The sequence below is a fragment of the Pongo abelii genome, chromosome 17 (genome assembly GCF_028885655.2).
Source record: "Pongo abelii isolate AG06213 chromosome 17, NHGRI_mPonAbe1-v2.0_pri, whole genome shotgun sequence".
Taxonomy (NCBI): domain Eukaryota; kingdom Metazoa; phylum Chordata; class Mammalia; order Primates; family Hominidae; genus Pongo; species Pongo abelii.
This window is the reverse complement of record NC_072002.2, coordinates 47,211,365-47,231,680: the sequence shown is the minus strand read 5'-3', so window position 1 is coordinate 47,231,680 and position 20,316 is coordinate 47,211,365. Positions and strand designations below refer to the sequence as shown.

General features: G+C 36.2%; 1 long non-coding RNA gene across 1 annotated transcript; it reads right to left on the bottom strand.

The window, feature by feature from the left end:
- Positions 1–11,201: 11,201 nt before the first annotated feature.
- On the bottom strand, positions 11,202–19,178 carry LOC134760294 (uncharacterized). Its single transcript, XR_010137576.1, has 3 exons — positions 19,142–19,178; positions 14,862–14,943; positions 11,202–11,379 (listed from the first exon to the last, which is right to left on the bottom strand). It is a non-coding gene; the product is annotated as an uncharacterized LOC134760294 (long non-coding RNA).
- Between the last annotated feature and the right edge of the window lie 1,138 nt (positions 19,179–20,316).

The following is a 20,316-nucleotide window of genomic DNA, read 5'->3' as shown; positions in this document are numbered from 1 at the left end:
AAGGGGATGATACTAATAATTACACTAGGAAAATCAGCATAAACCAGGACTGTCCTAGCCTGGAAATCCTGGAACTCATGATTCCCCCAGCTAGCACTAACCCAATTACTTCCTTTCAAAGATTCATATCTTAATATAGAAAGCCTGACAAATAAATGCATAATCTCTAGAAATCAGTAAACCATGAGAAAGGTAAGTTCAAGAGTACATTAGGGAACAGAGTGGGTCCGTGTGATTAATAATATTTGGGGAAATAGTTTAAGTTGCCTATCATTGAAGTATAAATTGATTTAGAATGGAAAACTCTTATCAGCTCAAATGAGGATAGCCTGGGAGGTAAATAATGTGTGGGTAGGAAATGTTTTTACGTGCTCCTCTCAGGATATATGTAGTATTAACTCTTTCTGGCCACTAGGGGACCACTTAGTACTTTGCACATGGCATTCAACTGCTTACATCATTTTGCACATATACTAAGGAGAACAGGAGGCTAATAGCATCAGGGGCCTGTGACATCTCTTGCCTATACCCCACACTCCTGTAATTGATTATATGATATTCTTGTCTAGTTCCTTTAAGTAAGTTAGTTTGGTCATTTATAACTCAAGGACTCCTTAGATATGTGTTGAATCTTTGGTGCACCTTGTCAAGTGCCTGGGGAAGAGCTGCACATTCACTGAGAATGTGACCATTTTTTTTCATTTTTTTAAAAATTGAATAACAGTTCTTCCTAGGAACTTCCCTGGCCCGGCACTAAATGTTGAACTCTCATCTCAGGTAATAATTTGAGCCCTGGTGAGAACAACAACAATAAAACTAAGTAAAAATTATCACATGCCTACTAGGTACCAGGCACTATGTATTTATTTACATATATATGTGTGTGTGTGTGTGTGTGTGTAGTGTCTAATCCTATAATTTTTTCCAACAAAACTCTGTTTTCCTCATATTACAGACGAAAAAGCTGAGACTTAGATTGAATTACTAATGAATTCATATTGATGGGGCAAAGGTAAAATTGGATGAGGGGATTGAATTTGAATTACCGACTAATTCATATACATGGGGGCAGAGATGAAACTTGAATCATTGTCCAAAGTCCATATATTTTTTCGTGTTCCATAAGCACTAGGGAGAAAAGCCAAATGATCACCTGGTTCTTATCATGACGTCTGTGATCTTCCAAGCAGGGACTTGCCATTCCACAAACAGGAAATCTTTCACTGGTACACTTGTGTTTTGCTGTGGACGTGGACTAAGTACAGAAAACCCTGCCCCAAGCTGTCTGCCACCTAAACATCCATTCATCCTCTAAAGTCAGTTTCTGCATGGAAAATTCAGCATCCTCAATAATTTCTATTAGTGCTCACAAGCAGGCATTTTCTGATGTGGACACCAAACATTTTATCCTATTATTTTATTTTTATTATCATTTTATGTAGTTCTTATAGAAATTTTTATATATATATATATATATATATATATATCTCCACATCCATTGCTGCCACATGCCAATTACTAGAGCATCCTACACAGAAATTCTGGAGCAAGTACTTCCACTACCCTCAAGTATTACCACTATCATCCTACTTTTCACACCATATTATTGTTTTTAAAAAATTTAATCTGAGTGCAGTGACAGAACAAAGCCATATCTCATTCACCTCTGTATTCCTAATTCTGAACATACTTACTGGCACATGTTGATCAAGAAATAGAGAAAAAAGTGCCATTCCAGATATCATCTGAGAGTCAATTTCATTTCCAGTGGAAAATCCAATGTGTTCCCAACATTGCTGGGAGGCCTCTAGGTGCAGTACCTTCTTGGAAATACTTGCCTGTAACAAATTCTTCTCTGCCCTGCGTTGAGCAGCTGCTCCTTTATCTCTGCTCTGAGACTGACCCAAATCGTTTTTCCAGAGGGAAGTTTTATGACACACAGCAACACAAACACAAACAGTGAACACTGAATATTTGGCATCTCCAGGCAGAAAAATCCATCTGCAATGCTGCCATGTTTCCCTGTTATCACTTTTCTCACCTATTCTCTGTTAATTTTTAATGTAACACAGCTGATCTATTCCTTTTGTTTCCTTTCCTCCTTCTAAGGTATCACCTTCCATTCCAAGGAACTTCTAGAATTATTTTTTAAAGTATATTCTTTGTTAATTCTTAAGATATTAATACAATATAATTTCTAATCTCATAATAGAAGCAAGAAAAGAAGGAAGGGAGAGAGGGAGAAAAGGTATGGAAGCCACTCAAAACTATCAGCCTCTTACTAAATCATATAAATTTCTGGGGCATTCTGCCTCTCTCTCTCTCTATCTCTCCTCTGTCTCTCTCTCTCAAGAGTTTTAATGACATAATTAACATAAAATAAGCAGCACATATTTAAAGTGCACAATTGGATGTTTTGACATCTATATACACTTGTGAAACTATCATCACAATCAACACAATGAGTATATCCATCACACCGACATGTCCTTCAGTTTCTTTATAAACTCCTCCAACCTTCTCCATCCTCTACTCCATACCCTGCCCCCAAAAAATCACTCATCTGTTTTCTGTCACTATAGATTAGTTGGAATTTCCTATGTTATATAAATGAGATCATATAGTATTTACTCATTTTTGTCTAGCTCTTTTGTCAACATAATTATTTTCAATTCCATTTTATGGATACACCAAAATGCATTTATTTATCCATCTGCTCATGAACATTTGGGTCGTTTCTATTTGGGGCTATTATAAATAAGACTGCCATGAACATTTTTGTACAATTATTTGAACGTTTTCATTTATTTGGGATAAATACCTAAAAGTGGAATGTCTGTATCATATGGTAGGTATGTGTTTAGCTTTTTACCAAACCACCAAACTGTTTTCCTATTGGCTGTACCATTTTACATGTCCCCCAGAAGTGTATGAGAGTTCGAGTCTCTTTACATCCTTGTCTACATGAAGTATGATCAGCCTTTGAAATTTTAAACATTCAAATGGATGTGTAATTGTACTCTGTGTTACTTTTAACCCCGCAGTTCTTTAATGAATAATGTTGTTGAACATCTTTTTGTATGTTTATATAACATCTATATGTCTTCTTTGGTGAATTGTCTGTCCAGATCTTTGGGCTTTCTTTTTTTTTTTTTTTGAGACCGAGTCTCGTTCTGTCGCCCAGGCTGGAGTGCAGTGGCGCGATCTCGGATCTCGGCTCACTGCAAGCTCCGCCTCCTGGGTTCACGCCATTCTCCTGTCTCAGCCTCCGGAGTAGCTGGGACTACAGGCTCCCGCCACCACGCCCGGCTAATATTTGTATTTTTAGTAGAGACAGGGTTTCACCATGTTAGCCAGGATGGTCTCGATCTCCTGACCTCGTGATCCGCCTGCCTCGGCCTCCCAAAGTGCTGGGATTACAGGTTTGAGATCTTTGGCCTGTTTTTATTGATGTGTTTGTTGTCTTATTATTGCATTTTTAGAGTTCTTTATTTTTCTAAATAAAAGGAAATACACATATTACAGAGAAAAGTTTTGAACTAATTCTCCCAGCCTGTGGCTGGTTGTTTCATTTACTTAAGAGTATATTTTGAAGGGTAGAAATTTTTAATGTCAGTGAAATGCAAATTCTCAATGTGTTCTTTATTTTTTTTGAGACAGAGTCTTACTCTGTCACCCAGGCTGGAGTGCAGTGGCGCGATCTCGGACCTTGGCTCACTGCAAGCTCCGCCTCTCGGGTTCACGCCATTCTCCTGCCTCAGCCTCCCCAGCAGCTGGGACTACAGGCGCCCGCCACCGCACCTGGCTAATTTTTTGTATTTTTAGTAGAGATTGGGTTTCACCATGTTAGCCAGGATGGTCTCGATCTCCTGCCCTTGTGATCTGCCCGCCTCGGCCTCCCAAAGTGCTGGGATTACAGGTGTGAGCCACCGCGCCGGGCCCTCAATTTGTTCTTTTATAGAACGAATCTGTCATATCGAAGAAGACTTTCTTTTAATCATATCTTGGGAGTCTTTGGTCATATCTTAAGGAGTCTTCACCTAATCCAAGTCACAAAAATGTTCTTTTTTGTTTTCTTCTAGAAGTTTTACAATTTTAAGTTTTTACATTCAGTTATATCATTCATTTGAGTTATTTTTATATATGGTGATAGGTATGGATCAAAGTTATTTTAATATATGAATATTCAAATTTTTTGGCACTACTTATTTTTAAGAATATATTTTCGGGAGGAGCCAAGATGGCCGAATAGGAACAGCTCCAGTCTACAGCTCCCAGCGCGAGCCACGCAGAAGACGGGTGATTTCTGCATTTCCATCTGAGGTACCGTGTTCATCTCACTAGGGAGTGCCAGACAGTGGGCGCAGGTCAGTGGGTGAGTGCACCGTGCGCCAGCCGAAGCAGGGGCGAGGCATTGCCTCACTCGGGAAGCGCAAGGGGTCAGGGAGTTCCCTTTCCAGGGGTGACAAACCTGGAAAATCAGGCCATTCCCACCCGAATACTGTGCTTTTCCGACGGGCTTAGGAAACGGTGCCCCAGGAGAGTATAGCCCGCACCTGGCTCAGAGGGTCCTACGCCCACGGAGTCTCGCTGATTGCTAGCACAGCAGTCTGAGATCAAACAGCAAGGCGGCAGCGAGGCTGGGGGAGGGGCGCCCGCCATTGCCCAGGCTCGCTTAGGTAAACAAAGCAGCCTGGAAGCTTGAACTGGGTGGAGCCCACCACAGCTCAAGGAGGCCTGCCTGCCTCTGTAGGCTCCACCTCTGGGGGCAGGGCACAGACAAACAAAAAGACAGCAGTAACCTCTGCAGACTTAAATGTCCCTGTCTGACAGCTGTGAGGAGAGCAGTGGTTCTCCCAGCACGCAGCTGGAGATCTGAGAACGGGCTGACTGCCTCCTCAAGTGGGTCCCTGACCCCTGACCCCCGAGCAGCCTAACTGGGAGGCACCCCCCAGCAGGGGCAGACTGACACCTCACACGGCCAGCCAGGTACTCCAACAGACCTGCAGCTGAGGGTTCTGTCTGTTAGAAGGAAAACTAACAGAAAGGACATCCACACCAAAAACCCATCTGTACATCACCATCATCAAAGACCAAAAGTAGATAAAACCACAAAGATGGGGAAAAAACAGAGCAGAAAAACTGGAAACTCTAAAAACCAGAGTACCTCTCCTCCTCCAAAGGAACGCAGTTCCTCACCAGCAATGGAACAAAGCTGGACGGAGAATGACTTTGACGAGCTGAGAGAAGAAGGCTTCAGACGATCAAATTACTCCGAGCTACGGGAGGATATTCAAACCAAAGGCAAAGAAGTTGAAAACTTTGAAAAAAATTTAGAAGAATGTATAACTAGAATAACCAATACAGAGAAGTGCTTAAAGGAGTTGATGGAGCTGAAAACCAAGGCTCGAGAACTACGTGAAGAATGCAGAAGCCTCAGGAGCCGATGCGATCAAATGGAAGAAAGGGTATCAGCCCTGGAAGATGAAATGAATGAAATGAAGCGAGAAGGGAAGTTTAGAGAAAAAAGAATAAAAAGAAACGAGCAAAGCCTCCAAGAAATGTGGGACTATGTGAAAAGACCAAATCTACATCTGATTGGTGTACCTGAAAGTGATGGGGAGAATGGAAACAAGTTGGAAAACACTCTGCAGGATATTATCCAGGAGAACTTCCCCAATCTAGCAAGGCAGGCCAACATTCAGATTCAGGAAATACAGACAACGCCACAAAGATACTCCTCGAGAAGAGCAACTCCAAGACACATAATTGTCAGATTCACCAAAGTTGAAATGAAGGAAAAAATGTTAAGGGCAGCCAGAGAGAAAGGACGGGTTACCATCAAAGGGAAGCCCATCAGACTAACAGCGGATCTCTCGGCAGAAACCCTACAAGCCAGAAGAGAGTGGGGGCCAATATTCAACATTCTTAAAGAAAAGAATTTTCAACCCAGAATTTCATATCCTGCCAAACTAAGCTTCATAAGTGAAGGAGAAATAAAATACTTTACAGACAAGCAAATGCTGAGAGATTTTGTCACCACCAGGCCTGCCCTAAAAGAGCTCTTGAAGGAAGCGCTAAACATGGAAAGGCACAACCGGTACCAGCCACTGCAAAATCATACCGAAATGTAAAGACCATTGAGACTAGGAAGAGACTGCATCGACTAACGAGCAAAATATCCAGCTAACATCATAATGACAGGATCAGATGCACACATAACAATATTAACTTTAAATGTAAATGGACTAAATGCTCCAATTAAAAGACACAGACTGGCAAATTGGATAAAGACTCAAGACCCATCAGTGTGCTGTATTCAGGAAACCCATCTCACATGCAGAGACATACATAGGCTCAAAATAAAAGGATGAGGGAAGATCTACCAAGCAAATGGAAAACAAAAAAAGGCAGGGGTTGCAATCCTAGTCTCTGATAAAACAGACTTTAAACCAACAAAGATCAAAAGAGACAAAGAAGGCCATTACATAATGGTAAAGGGATTAATTCAACAAGAAGAGCTAACTATCCTAAATATATATGCACCCAATACAGGAGCACCCAGATTCATAAAGCAAGTCCTGAGTGACCTACAAAGAGACTTAGACTCCCACACATTAATAATGGGAGACTTTAACACCCCACTGTCAACATTAGACAGATCAACGAGACAGAAAGTCAACAAGGATACCCAGGAATTGAACTCAGCTCTGCACTAAGCGGACCTAATAGACATCTACAGAACTCTCCACCCCAAATCAACAGAATATACACTTTTTTCAGCACCACACCACACCTATTCCAAAATTGACCATATACTTGGAAGCAAAGCTCTCCTCAATAAATGTAAAAGAACAGAAATTGTAACAAACTGTCTCTCAGATCACAGTGCAATCAAGCTAGAACTCAGGATTAAGAATCTCACTCAAAACCGCTCAACTACATGGAAACTGAACAACCTGCTCCTGAATGACTACTGGGTACATAACGAAATGAAGGCAGAAATAAAGATGTTCTTTGAAACCAACGAGAACCAAGACACAACATACCAGAATCTCTGGGATGCATTCAAAGCAGTGTGTAGAGGGAAATTTATAGCACTAAATGCCCACAAGAGAAAGCAGGAAAGATCCAAAATTGACACCCTAACATCACAATTAAAAGAACTAGAAAAGCAAGAGCAAACACATTCAAAAGCTAGCAGAAGGCAAGAAATAACTAAAATCAGAGCAGAACTGAAGGAAATAGAGACACAAAAAAACCCTTCAAAAAATAAATGAATCCAGGAGCTGGTTTTTTGAAAGGATCAACAAAATTGATAGACCGCTAGCAAGATTAATAAAGAAAAAAAGAGAGAAGAATCAAATAGATGCAATAAAAAATGATAAAGGGGATATCACCACCGATCCCACAGAAATACAAACTACCATCAGAGAATATTACAAACACCTCTATGCAAATAAACTAGAAAATCTAGAAGAAATGGATAAATTCCTCAACACATACACCCTCCCAAGACTAAACCAAGAAGAAGTTGAATCTCTGAATAGACCAATAACAGGAGCTGAAATTGTGGCAATAATCAATAGCTTACCAACCAAAAAAAGTCCAGGACCAGATGGGTTCACAGCCGAATTCTACCAGAGGTACAAGGAGGAGCTGGTACCATTCCTTCTGAAACTCTTCCAATCAATAGAAAAAGAGGGAATCCTCCCTAACTCATTTTATGAGGCCAGCATCATCCTGATACCAAAGCCTGGCAGAGACACAACAAAAAAAGAGAATTTTAGACCAATATCCTTGATGAACATTGATGCAAAAATCCTCAATAAAATACTGGCAAACAGAATCCAGCAGCACATCAAAAAGCTTATCCACCATGATCAAGTGGGCTTCATCCCTGGGATGCAAGGCTGGTTCAATATACGCAAATCAATAAATGTAATCCAGCATATAAACAGAACCAAAGACAAAAACCACATGATTATCTCAATAGATGCAGAAAAGGCCTTTGACAAAATTCAACAACCCTTCATGCTAAAAACTCTCAATAAATTAGGAATTGATGGGACGTAGCTCAAAATAATAAGAGCTATTTATGACAAACCCACAGCCAATATCATACTGAATGGGCAAAAACTGGAAGCATTCCCTTTGAAAACTGGCACAAGACAGGGATGCCCTCTCTCGCCACTTCTATTCAACATAGTGTTGGAAGTTCTGGCCAGGGCAATTAGGCAGGAGAAGGAAATCAAGGGTATTCAATTAGGAAAAGAGGAAGTCAAATTGTCCCTGTTTGCAGATGACATGATAGTATATCTAGAAAACCCCATTGTCTCAGCCCAAAATCTCCTTAAGCTGATAAGCAACTTCAGCAAAGTCTCAGGATACAAAATCAATGTGCAAAAATCACAAGCATTCTTATACGTCAATAACAGACAAACAGAGAGCCAAATCATGGGTGAACTCCCATTCACAATTGCTTCAAAGAGAATAAAATACCTAGGAATCCAACTTACAAGGGATGTGAAAGACCTCTTCAAGGAGAACTACAAACCACTGCTCAAGGAAATAAAAGAGGATACAAACAAATGGAAGAACATTCCATGCTCATGGGTAGGAAGAATCAATATCATGAAAATGGCCATCCTTCCCAAGGTAATTTACAGATTCAATGCCATCCCCATCAAGCTACCAATGACTTTCTTCACAGAATTGGAAAAAACTACTTTAAAGTTCATATGGAACCAAAAAAGAGCCCGCATCACCAAGTCAATCCTAAGCCAAAAGAACAAAGCTGGAGGCATCACGCTACCTGACTTCAAACTATACTACAAGGCTACAGTAACCAAAACAGCATGGTACTGGTACCAAAACAGAGATATAAATCAATGGAACAGAACAGAGCCGTCAGAAGTAATGCCACATATCTACAACCATCTGATCTTTGACAAACCTGAGAAAAACAAGAAATGGGGAAAGGATTCCCTATTTAATAAATGGTGCTGGGAAAACTGGCTAGCCATATTTAGAAAGCTGAAACTGGATCCCTTCCTTACACCTTATACAAAAATCAATTCAAGATGGATTAAAGACTTAAATGTTAGACCTAAAACCATAAAAACCCTAGAAGAAAACCTAGGCAATACCATTCAGGACATAGGCATGGGCAAGGACTTCATGTCTAAAACACCAAAAGCAATGGCAACAAAAGCCAAAATTGACAAATGGCATCTAATTAAACTAAAGAGCTTCTGCACAGCAAAGGAAACTACCATCAGAGTGAACAGGCAACCTACAAAATGGGAGAAAATTTTCGCAACCTACTCATCTGACAAAGGGCTAATATCCAGAATCTACAATGAACTCCAACAAATTTACAAGAAAAAGACAAACAACCCCATCAAAAAGTGGGCGAAGGACATGAACAGACACTTCTCAAAAGAAGACATTTATGCAGCCAAAAAACACATGAAAAAATGCTCACCATCACTGGCCATCAGAGAAATGCAAATCAAAACCACAATGAGATACCATCTCACACCAGTTAGAATGGCAATCATTAAAAAGTCAGGAAACAACAGGTACTGGAGAGGATGTGGAGAAATAGGAACACTTTTACACTGTTGGTGGGACTAGTAAAGGGACTAAATTAGTTCAACCCTTGTGGAAGTCAGTGTGGCAATTCCTCAGGGATCTAGAACTAGAAATTCCATTCGACCCAGCCATCCCATTACTGGGTATATACCCAAAGGACTATAAATCATGCTGCTATAAAGACACATGCACACGTATGTTTATTGCTGCATTATTCACAATAGCAAAGACTTGGAACCAACCCAAATGTCCAACAATGATAGACTGGATTAAGAAAATGTGGCACATATACACCATGGAATACTATGCAGCCATAAAAAATGATGAGTTCATGTCCTTTGTAGGGACATGGATGAAATTGGAAATCATCATTCTCAGTAAACTGTCGCAAGAACAAAAAACCAAACACCGCATATTCTCACTCATAGGTGGGAATTGAACAATGAGAACACATGGACACAGGAAGGGGAACATCACACTTCGGGGACTGTTGTGGGTTGGGGGGAGGGGGGAGGGATAGCATTGAGAGATATACCTAATGCTAGATGACGAGTTGGTGGGTGCAGCGCACCAGCATGGCACATGTATACATATGTAACTTACCTGCACATTGGGCACATGTACCATAAAACCTAAAGTATAATAATAATAATAATAATAATAATAATAATAATAATAAAAGAAAAAAAAGAAAAAATAAAAAAAAAGAATATATTTTCGTCATCGAATTGCCTTAACACATTTGTTAAAATTCAGTTGTCTATAGACTCAGTCATCTGTTCCATTGTTTTATTGTCTATGTGATGCTAATAGCATATTGTCTTAGTTGTTGTACTTTTTTTTTTTTTTTTTGAGGTGGAGTCTCGCTGTCGCCCAGGCTGGAGTGCAGTGGCATGATCTCCGCTCACTGCAGGCTCCGCCCCGCGGGGTTCACGCCATTCTCCTGCCTCAGCCTCTCGCGTAGCTGGGACTACAGGTGCCCGCCACCTCGCCCAGCTAAAATTTTTTGTATTTTTAGTAGAGACGGGGTTTCACCGTGTTAGCCAGGATGGTCTCGATCTCCTGACCTCGTGATCCGCCCTCCTCGGCCTCCCAAAGTGCTGGGATTACAGGCGTGAGCCACCGCACCCAGCCTAGTTGTTGTACTTTTACAAGTCTTCAAATCACAAAGTGTTAGCCTACGAACTTTGATCTTTTTCAGAGTTATTCTAGCTATTCTGAGACCTCTGCATTTCCATGTAAATATTGAAATCAGCTTGTCAATTTCTATCAGAAAAAAAATCCCTGCTAGGATTTTGATTTGGAACGCATTGAATCTATACATCAATTGCGGGAAGATTAATATCTAAACAATATTAAGTCTTTTGATCTGCAAAAACAATACATCTTTCCATTTGGTTAGATTTTCTTAAATTTTTCCCAGGAACGTTTTATAGTTTTTGGTGCACAGAGCTTTCACACATTTTGCCAAATTTATCCTTAAGTATTTTATGCTTTTTATACCATAACGTATGTGATATTTAAAATTTTTAATTTGCAGTAGCACATTATTAGCATATATAAATACTTTCGTATTTATACCCTGAAAAATTCACTTAATATTTAGATTTTGTATGTTACATATAATTATTTACATAAATAATCATGTAGAAATGCAAATTAAGAGTTTTACTTCTTTCTTTGCAACGTGGATGACTCTCTTTTCTTTGATTTATTACACAGGCTTGAGTCTTTCATGCAATGTTGAACATAGTGGTAAGAGTGAATATCCTTATCTTCTTCCTAGTTTTAAGAGGAAAGTATTTAATCTTTCACCATAAGTATGATGTTAGCCACAGGTTCTCCATAGATGCTTTTATCAAAATGAGTAAACTCTTTGGTAATTCTGGTTTGGTTGGAGTTTTTTTCCTTTGTCAAAAATAGATGTTGGACTTTATCAAATGCTTTTTCTGAATCCAGTGACATGATCATAAGGATTTTCTTTCTTGGATTTTCAAATGTTAAACCAACTTTGCATTTCTGGGATCAATGCTATCTGGTCATGATATATTATCATATCTCTCTCTATATATATATATATGATCATATCATATATATGATCATATATAACATATATATGATCTATATATGATCATATATAACATATATATGATCTATATATGATATATATGATCTATATATGATGATAGATATATGATATATATGTATATCATATATATGATAGATATATATGATATATATGTATCATATATATGATGATATATATAATATATATGTCTATCATATATATGATGATATATATTATATATATGTCATCATATATATGATGATATATGATATATATGTCTATCATATATATGATGATATATATGATATATATGTCTATCATATATATGATGATATATATGATATATATGTCTATCATATATATGATGATATATATGATATATATGTCTATCATATATATGATGATATATATGTCTATCATATATATGATGATATATATGTCTATCATATATATGATGATATATATGTCTATCATATATATGATGATATATATGATGACATATATATCATATATATCATATATATCATCATATATATGATAGACATATATATCATCATATATATGATATACATCATCATATATATCATATATATCACCATATATATCATGTATATATCACCATATATATCATATATATCATCATATATATCATATATGACCACATATATCATATATATCACCATATATATCATATATATCACCATATATATCATATACATGATCATATATATCACATACGTGATCATATATATCATATATATCATATATATCATCTATATATCATATATATCATCATATATATCATACATATCACCATATATATCATATATATCATATATAATCATATATTATCATATATCATCATATATTATCATATATATCATCATATATATGATATATATCATCATATATATCATATATCCTCATATATATCATATATATCATCATATATATCATATATATCATCATATATATCACATATATCATATATATCACATATATCGTATATATCACATATATCATCATATATATCATATATAATCATATATATCATCATATATATCATATATATCATCACATACACATCATATATATCATCATATACACATCGTATATATCATCATATATATCATATATAATCATATATATCATATATATCATCATATATATCATATATATATCATATATCATCATATATATTATATATATCACCATATATATCATATATATCACATATATCATCATATATATCATATATATCATCATATATATCATATATGTATCTTCATATATATATCATATATGTATCATCATATATATCATATATATCATCATATATATCCTATATATATCATCATATATATCATATATATCATCATATATATCATCATATGTATCATATATATCATCATATATATCATATATATCATCATATATATCATATATATCATCATATATATCATATATATCATCATATATATCATATATATCCTCATATATATCATATATATCCTCATATATATCACATATATCATCATATATATCATATATCATCGTATATATCACATATATCATATATATCATCACATATATCATATATATCATCACATATATATCATATATATCATCACATATATATCATATATATATCATCACATATATATCATATATATATCATCACATATATATCATATATATATCATCACATATATATCATATATATATCATCACATATATATCATATATATCATCATATATATCATATATATCATCATATATATATCATATATATATCATCATATATATATCATATATATATCATCATATATATCATATATATCAGATATATATCATATATATCATCATATATATCATATATATCAGATACATATCATATATATCATCATATATATCATATATATCAGATACATATCATATATATCATCATATATATCATATATATCATCATATATGTATCATATATATCATCATATATGTATCACACATATATCATATATCATGTATCACGTATATATGATCATATATGTATCATGTATATATGATCATATATGTTCATATATATGATCATGTGTGTATCATATATATGATCATATATGTATCACATATATCATATATATCATATGTATCATATCTATCATATATATCATATATCATATATATCATATCATATATGTATCGTATATATCATATATGTATCGTATATATCATATATATCGTATATGTATCATATATATCATATATATCGTATATATGATCATATATATCATATATATCGTACATATGATCATATATATCGTACATATGATCATATATATCGTATATATGATCATATATATCGTATATATGATCATATATATATCGTATATATATATGATCATATATCTATCATATATATGATCATATATATATCGTATATGTATGATCTTATATATATCGTATATGAATGATCATATATATATCATATATGTATGATCATATATATCGTATATGTATGATCATATATATATCGTATAAGAATGATCATATATATCGTATATGTATTGTCATATATATATCGCATATATATACCCAGAGAGAGAGAGAGCTGGATTTGACTGTCTAAAACCTGTCTATGCTCTTGAAGACTATTGGTCTATAGTTTTCTTTTCTTGGAATGTCATCCAGAATGTGGTATCAGATTAATTCTGGCCTCATAAAATGAATTGGGAAGTAATTCCTCCACTTCGGAGGAAAAAATATAGAGAGAGATAGAGAATTCTCATTATGGAGCTATACAAAATAAATTCAATTCTTCATATTTTAAAACCACTATTTTACATCTTCCTTTTGTTTCACAGGTTTCTCATGGGATATGCCCTTCAGAACCTTGACTAGCATTATGCTCCTCATTTTGAGATGTGACAAATGTTTTATTTCCTCATTAAAATGATATTATGAGAAGACAACCCTAGTAGTTTTCTTATCACTGCATTGAACAGCAGAACCTTCACATCCCTTAATTTTGTCTCTTAACTTGTATTAATGCAGCCAAAGATTGCTTTAATACAAACTAAATGCTTCTTCACCATTACTGCCATAAAACAATGATATTGTGTTACAACCAAAACCAAAGGAAACCCCAAATGAAAGGACTCTGTCCTTTTATCCCTGAGAGTAAACCTTGCTCTGCTCTTACCCAAATAAGTGAGGATTCCTCTTCTTAAACAGACACAAGGGAAGATCTAAGGAGTGAAAACATCTTAGTCCTTTGCTGGTGACTATAGCAAAAACAAACAAGAGAACAAAAATCTATGAGTACCACGAAAACTTTTTGTTGGAAGGTGCTTTACAAGTGCCTAAGAAGCCAAGTTAGTGGCCAAAGAGGAGATCTAGGAATTATAAAAAAATGTGTGGCTAGAGACGAATGGACAACTACAGTTATTGACACCAACAGAACTCTTCTCTTCTGTTTCTATAAATCTTTTGATTCAAGACGATAAGATTTGTTACTTATACTTTGGCCTAAGTGAATAAAAAAAAAGAAGGACTTGATATGAAAAGAAGCTCTTGTCAGTGTCCCAGTAGTATCAGATATACCTTGAGATGACTGATAGTACTGATACCACCTGTCTCCCAACTGCAGTTCTTTGTCCCAATATGACATGGAGCAACTTAGATGAGGACTTCATGGGTTAGATTTATTTAAAGTATATTGACTTTTTCGTAGAAAATGAGTTCTTGTGAAATTTAGCAGGATGATTGATAAATAGTAGGTAAAGTATAAATATTTACAGCATAAATGAGTAGGTAATTAAGTAAATGCTCACACGGTTCAATAGCAAAATACTAAATAATCCAATTAAAAAATAGTCAAAGGACCTGACGAGACATTTTTTTCCAAAGATGTACGAATAACCAACAGGTGTATGAAAAGGTGCTCAACATCACTAATCACAAGAGAAGTGCAAATTAAAACCACAATGTGTTATCACCTTACACCTGTTAGGATGGCGATTACTAAAAAGACAAGAGATAACAAGTATTAGTGATGATGTAGAGAAAAGGAGACCTTTGTACACTATCGGTGATAACGTAAATTGTAACAGCCATCATGGAAAAATGTATGGAGTTTTCTCAAAAAATTGAAAACAGAACTACCATATGCCAGCAATCCTACTTCTGGAGACATATCCAAACACAATGAAATTAGTATCTCAAAGAGATATCTGCATGCCTGTGTTCATTGCAGCATTATACACAATAGCCAAGATATGAAATCAACTGAAATATACATCAATGTTTGAATGGATAAAGACAATGTGAGATATGGATATAGATATATAATGGAATGTTATTCAGTCATAAGAAAGAAGATAATCCTGCCATTTACAACAATATGGATAAACCCGAAGGACATAATGCTAAGTGAAATAAGCCAGAAACAGGAAGATAAATACTATGTGACCTCATTTACGTGTAGAATCTAAAAAAGTTGAATTCCTAGAAACAGAGAGTAGAACGATGGTTGCCAGGGGCTGAGGGGTGGGAGAAATGGGGAAATGTTGGTCAAAGGGTAAAACTGTTAGTTATAAGATGAGCAAGTTCTGGTAATCTAACATATAGCATAGGTGATGATGGATGTGTTAATTAATTTGATTGTAATAATCATTATACTATTCATACATATTTCAAATCATCATATTGTATACCTTGAATATAAACAATGTTTGTCAATAAATTTTTGAAGGTGAAAAAATAAAATTGAAGACAAAATATTTTTTAAAGTAAATAACTAAAAAACCAAAAACATAAGAGAACAAATGAATGAATGCTGTAATCATCCAGGATAAGGGGAAAAATGGGACCTAATTATCAAATTAGAATAATTCAAGGAAGGTTTATTTACAAAGCACTGAATGCAAAGTCATGAGTAGGCTGTAGAGGAGCCATAAGGGATAGTGCAGAAATCCTGGGCTAATAGGAGCAGAGCTATTGCCACTCCTATACCTAAAGGATGAGGGAGGAAGAAGCATGAGGGTCCATTGATGTAATCTGTACAGGTCAGCTCCCAAGGCAGGGAGTGGGCAACAGAATGGTAGAGGGTAGATCTGGAGGAATAAGCAGAGAATATTCAGTGCAATCAGCTATGAGCCAGGTCCCAAAGCAATGAGCTCTGGAAAAGGAATAGTTGCCAAAGGAGCAGGCTCAGCTTCAAGCCATAGAAGGAGAGTCTAAATAATTTGGTATAATAGGTAGGAAAAAAGATGTTTCTCATACGGTGTTTTCTGGAGCACAAGCACATGAAAATGTTAATAGTATGACCCCAAAAAAAGTATCTACTCTCAAGTTTACCAAAGACTGATTTTCGAGCATGTCAACAGGAGGGATTTGATAACCTTCCTTTGAAGGCAACAAGGAGGTGGCATTGACCAATGAAAAGAATTTGTAAAAAGGACCTGCATCGGTGTACTATTGACTGGTCATTTTTAAACTATGAACAAAACAAGTTCTTCTTAAAACCTAACTTCTTAAGTCAATGCCAAAATGAGAATTTTGAACTAAAAAAGAACAGAACATGAGCATCTACTGTACTAGTATCCAAAATCGAATAGTCCCCTCTGGGCAAATTTACTATTATGATCTCATAGCAGACAGGCCGTGGCCTCTAATCTCTCAGCTCATGCCTTTTTTATTTTGCTCATGTTAGTCTGGTGATAAATGATGTAGAATTTCTCAGAGAGAGAGAAAATTATGCCCAATATAAAAAGTGGTTGAAAAAAGCTGATTACAGAGTCATTAGCCCCTGTGGGCTCATTTTATTGCTATAAAGTCATCATTCAAGTAGACATATATTTAGCTTCTGTGGCCTTCATTTGTGGTAAGCAAAATAACCTCAGACAGAAAAAAAAAAAGGGAGCCTAAGTTCAAACTTCCTATTTTTAGTGATGTGACAGCCAATTTACTAAATTAGAAAAGCCCAGAGCAGAAGCAGAGAAATGTCATCAGCTTATGTTCCTTGTGTAAGCTGTGTGCTGCTGAGAGCACATCTGCGGACAGGCTTAATCCTAGGTCACATATTCTATGAGAGGCACTTAAAATCCAACACATGACCAGAAGGTACCAAGGACAGTGAGAAACTTACACATCTTGATATATGAGAAGTAGTTGAAGAGACGAGACATAGCCTGGTAAACAGAGGCCTATATGAAACACACGGTCTTTTTTATTCCATTTAAGGGCTGGATGTGGGAGGTAGATTTATTATCCAGCTAGATCCAGTAATATATGGACAAACACTTTCAATTGGCAATGAAACATTTATTCATCCATTTATTCATCCATTCAATAAATATTTATTGAGCAACTATAATTTGTCGTTTATTGCGCTAGGTTCTCAAAGTTAAAGGAGAATTTATTAGCAAACACTGTGATTCTAAAAAATCATGAGCTCCTTATCACCGGTGGGTTTGTAGCAGATACTGGATGACTACCTGTGAGTGGTATTACAGAAGGGAGGACTTCCGTCTCCCTTCGATTGACACTCTCTGAATTTTTTTTTTTTTTTTTTTTTTTTTTTTTTGAGGCAGAGTCTCGCTCTGTCACCCAGGCTGGAGTGCAGCGGTGAGATCTTGGCTCACTGCAAGCTCCGCCTCCCGGGTTCACGCCATTCTCCTGCCTCAGCCTCCGAGTAGCTGGGACTACAAGGCGCCCGCCACCATGCTCGGCTAATTTTTTTTCTTTTTCTTTTCCTTTTTTTTTGTACTTTTGAGATGGGGTTTCACCACATTAGCCAGGATGGTCTCAATCTCCTGTCCTCGTGATCTACCTGACTCTCTGATTTTAATGTGCACAAGAATCACCCAAAGCTTGTGCAATTGTACATCCTAATGCAATAGGTGTGGGCTGAAGCCTGAGATTTTGCATTGCCAGGTTCTCAGGTGATTCAAATTCTGCTGCTCCATGGGCCACACTCTTATTAGCGAGACACAGATCACTGCCTCTCCAGTATTCTATGATTTTAGTGGGAATTCTGTGTCATCTCAGATGCATTCTCTTGCCTTTCAGATAAAGAAACAAAATTAGAAGACATTTTCTTGTCGTATATCCATCAGTAAAAGGGATAGAGCATGCAGCTGGCTTGGAGTCCAGCTCTGCATCCCACCTTGCTACTGCAGTCAGATTAAACACATTCAGAATATAAACTGCAAACCATGGGAAAAGGATGTGCAGTAGTGCCTCTTATCCATAGTTTCACCTTCGTCTGTCACGGTAACCCGCAGTCAACTGCAGTCCAAAAATGTTGAATGAAAAAGTCCAGAAACAAACAATTCCTATTTAAATCATATTTAAATTTAAAAACAATTCATTTTAAATTGTGCACCATTCTGAGCAGCGTGATGAAATCTCTCACACCGTCCCACACAGGACATGAATCATCCCTTTGTCCAGCATATCCGTGCTTTCTATGCTACCCACCTATGAGTCACTTCGCAGCTGTCTTGGTTAACAGACCTACAGATCAAAGAAGAAAAGTGAGTACAGAATAATAAAATATTTTGAGAGCGAGGAGACCACAATCGTATAAATTTTATGATGGTAGATTGTAATCGTTATATTATTGATGTTAATCTCTTCCTGTGTCTAATTTATAAATTGAACTTTATCATAGGTATGTATGTATAGGAAAAAAAACATAGTATATATAGGGTTCTGTACTATCTGCACTTTCAGGCATCTGCTGGGTGTCTTTGCAAGTATCCTCCTTGGATAAGGGAAGACTACTGTACCAGTGTCCGGTCCACTCTCCAAGTCTGAGTTCATAGCTCCCCTCCTTGGGCTTCCCTCAGACCTAATCTCATCTTCTATCAGCTCTTTGTATACTGCTCACTATCCAGTACTGACTTTGTTGTGTTTGCCCCACAAATGTGACATTTGGTGCTTTTTTTTCCAGGTTCAACCTTAGAGTATTACAGCAATGACCTTAGTGCCTGCCCTATTAATTGTCCCACTGTAAGGACTCAGGTCTCTCATTAACATCTTTACCTTTCAGCTCAGAGTCAGTCTCCCTGAAACTGTTTTCTGCCACAAGGGTCATCCTGTCTTGTGTGGGGATTAGGCAAATAGAGGGTGTTGCAATAAATTTGTCATCTCAGGGAACCCAGAATACTCTCAGGTTTCCAGAAATTATTAGAAAGGCAGAGTTCATCCAGGATAATTTCTAGATACTGTCTATCTTTCTTCTTTAAGTAAAAGCTAAAGGAGAATGTTGATAGAACTGATATTAGAGATTCATCTGCTAATAATAGTTGCAATCTCCAGAAAAACTGGGATTCTTCCTCAGAAGGTAAACTAAATGTTTACAAGTATAGAGACGTATTCTATTTTACAGGCAAAAGTTCCAAATCTTCTCTATCAAAAATCCATTCTTAGGTGTTTCTGTACAGTTTTGATAAATTTGACTACTAATTAAGTACATTGAAAAAAGACAGCAGGAAGACATATAATCATTGGAAGAAACTGGAGAGGTTTGAGTAAGAATAAGCAAATTCTTGACCCATTTTAAACAATATCACTCAATTTTTGCAACACATATTCAAGTTTAGAAACAAAGAGAGGTGAGCTGTTCCATCTCATATTTATGTTCACCATCT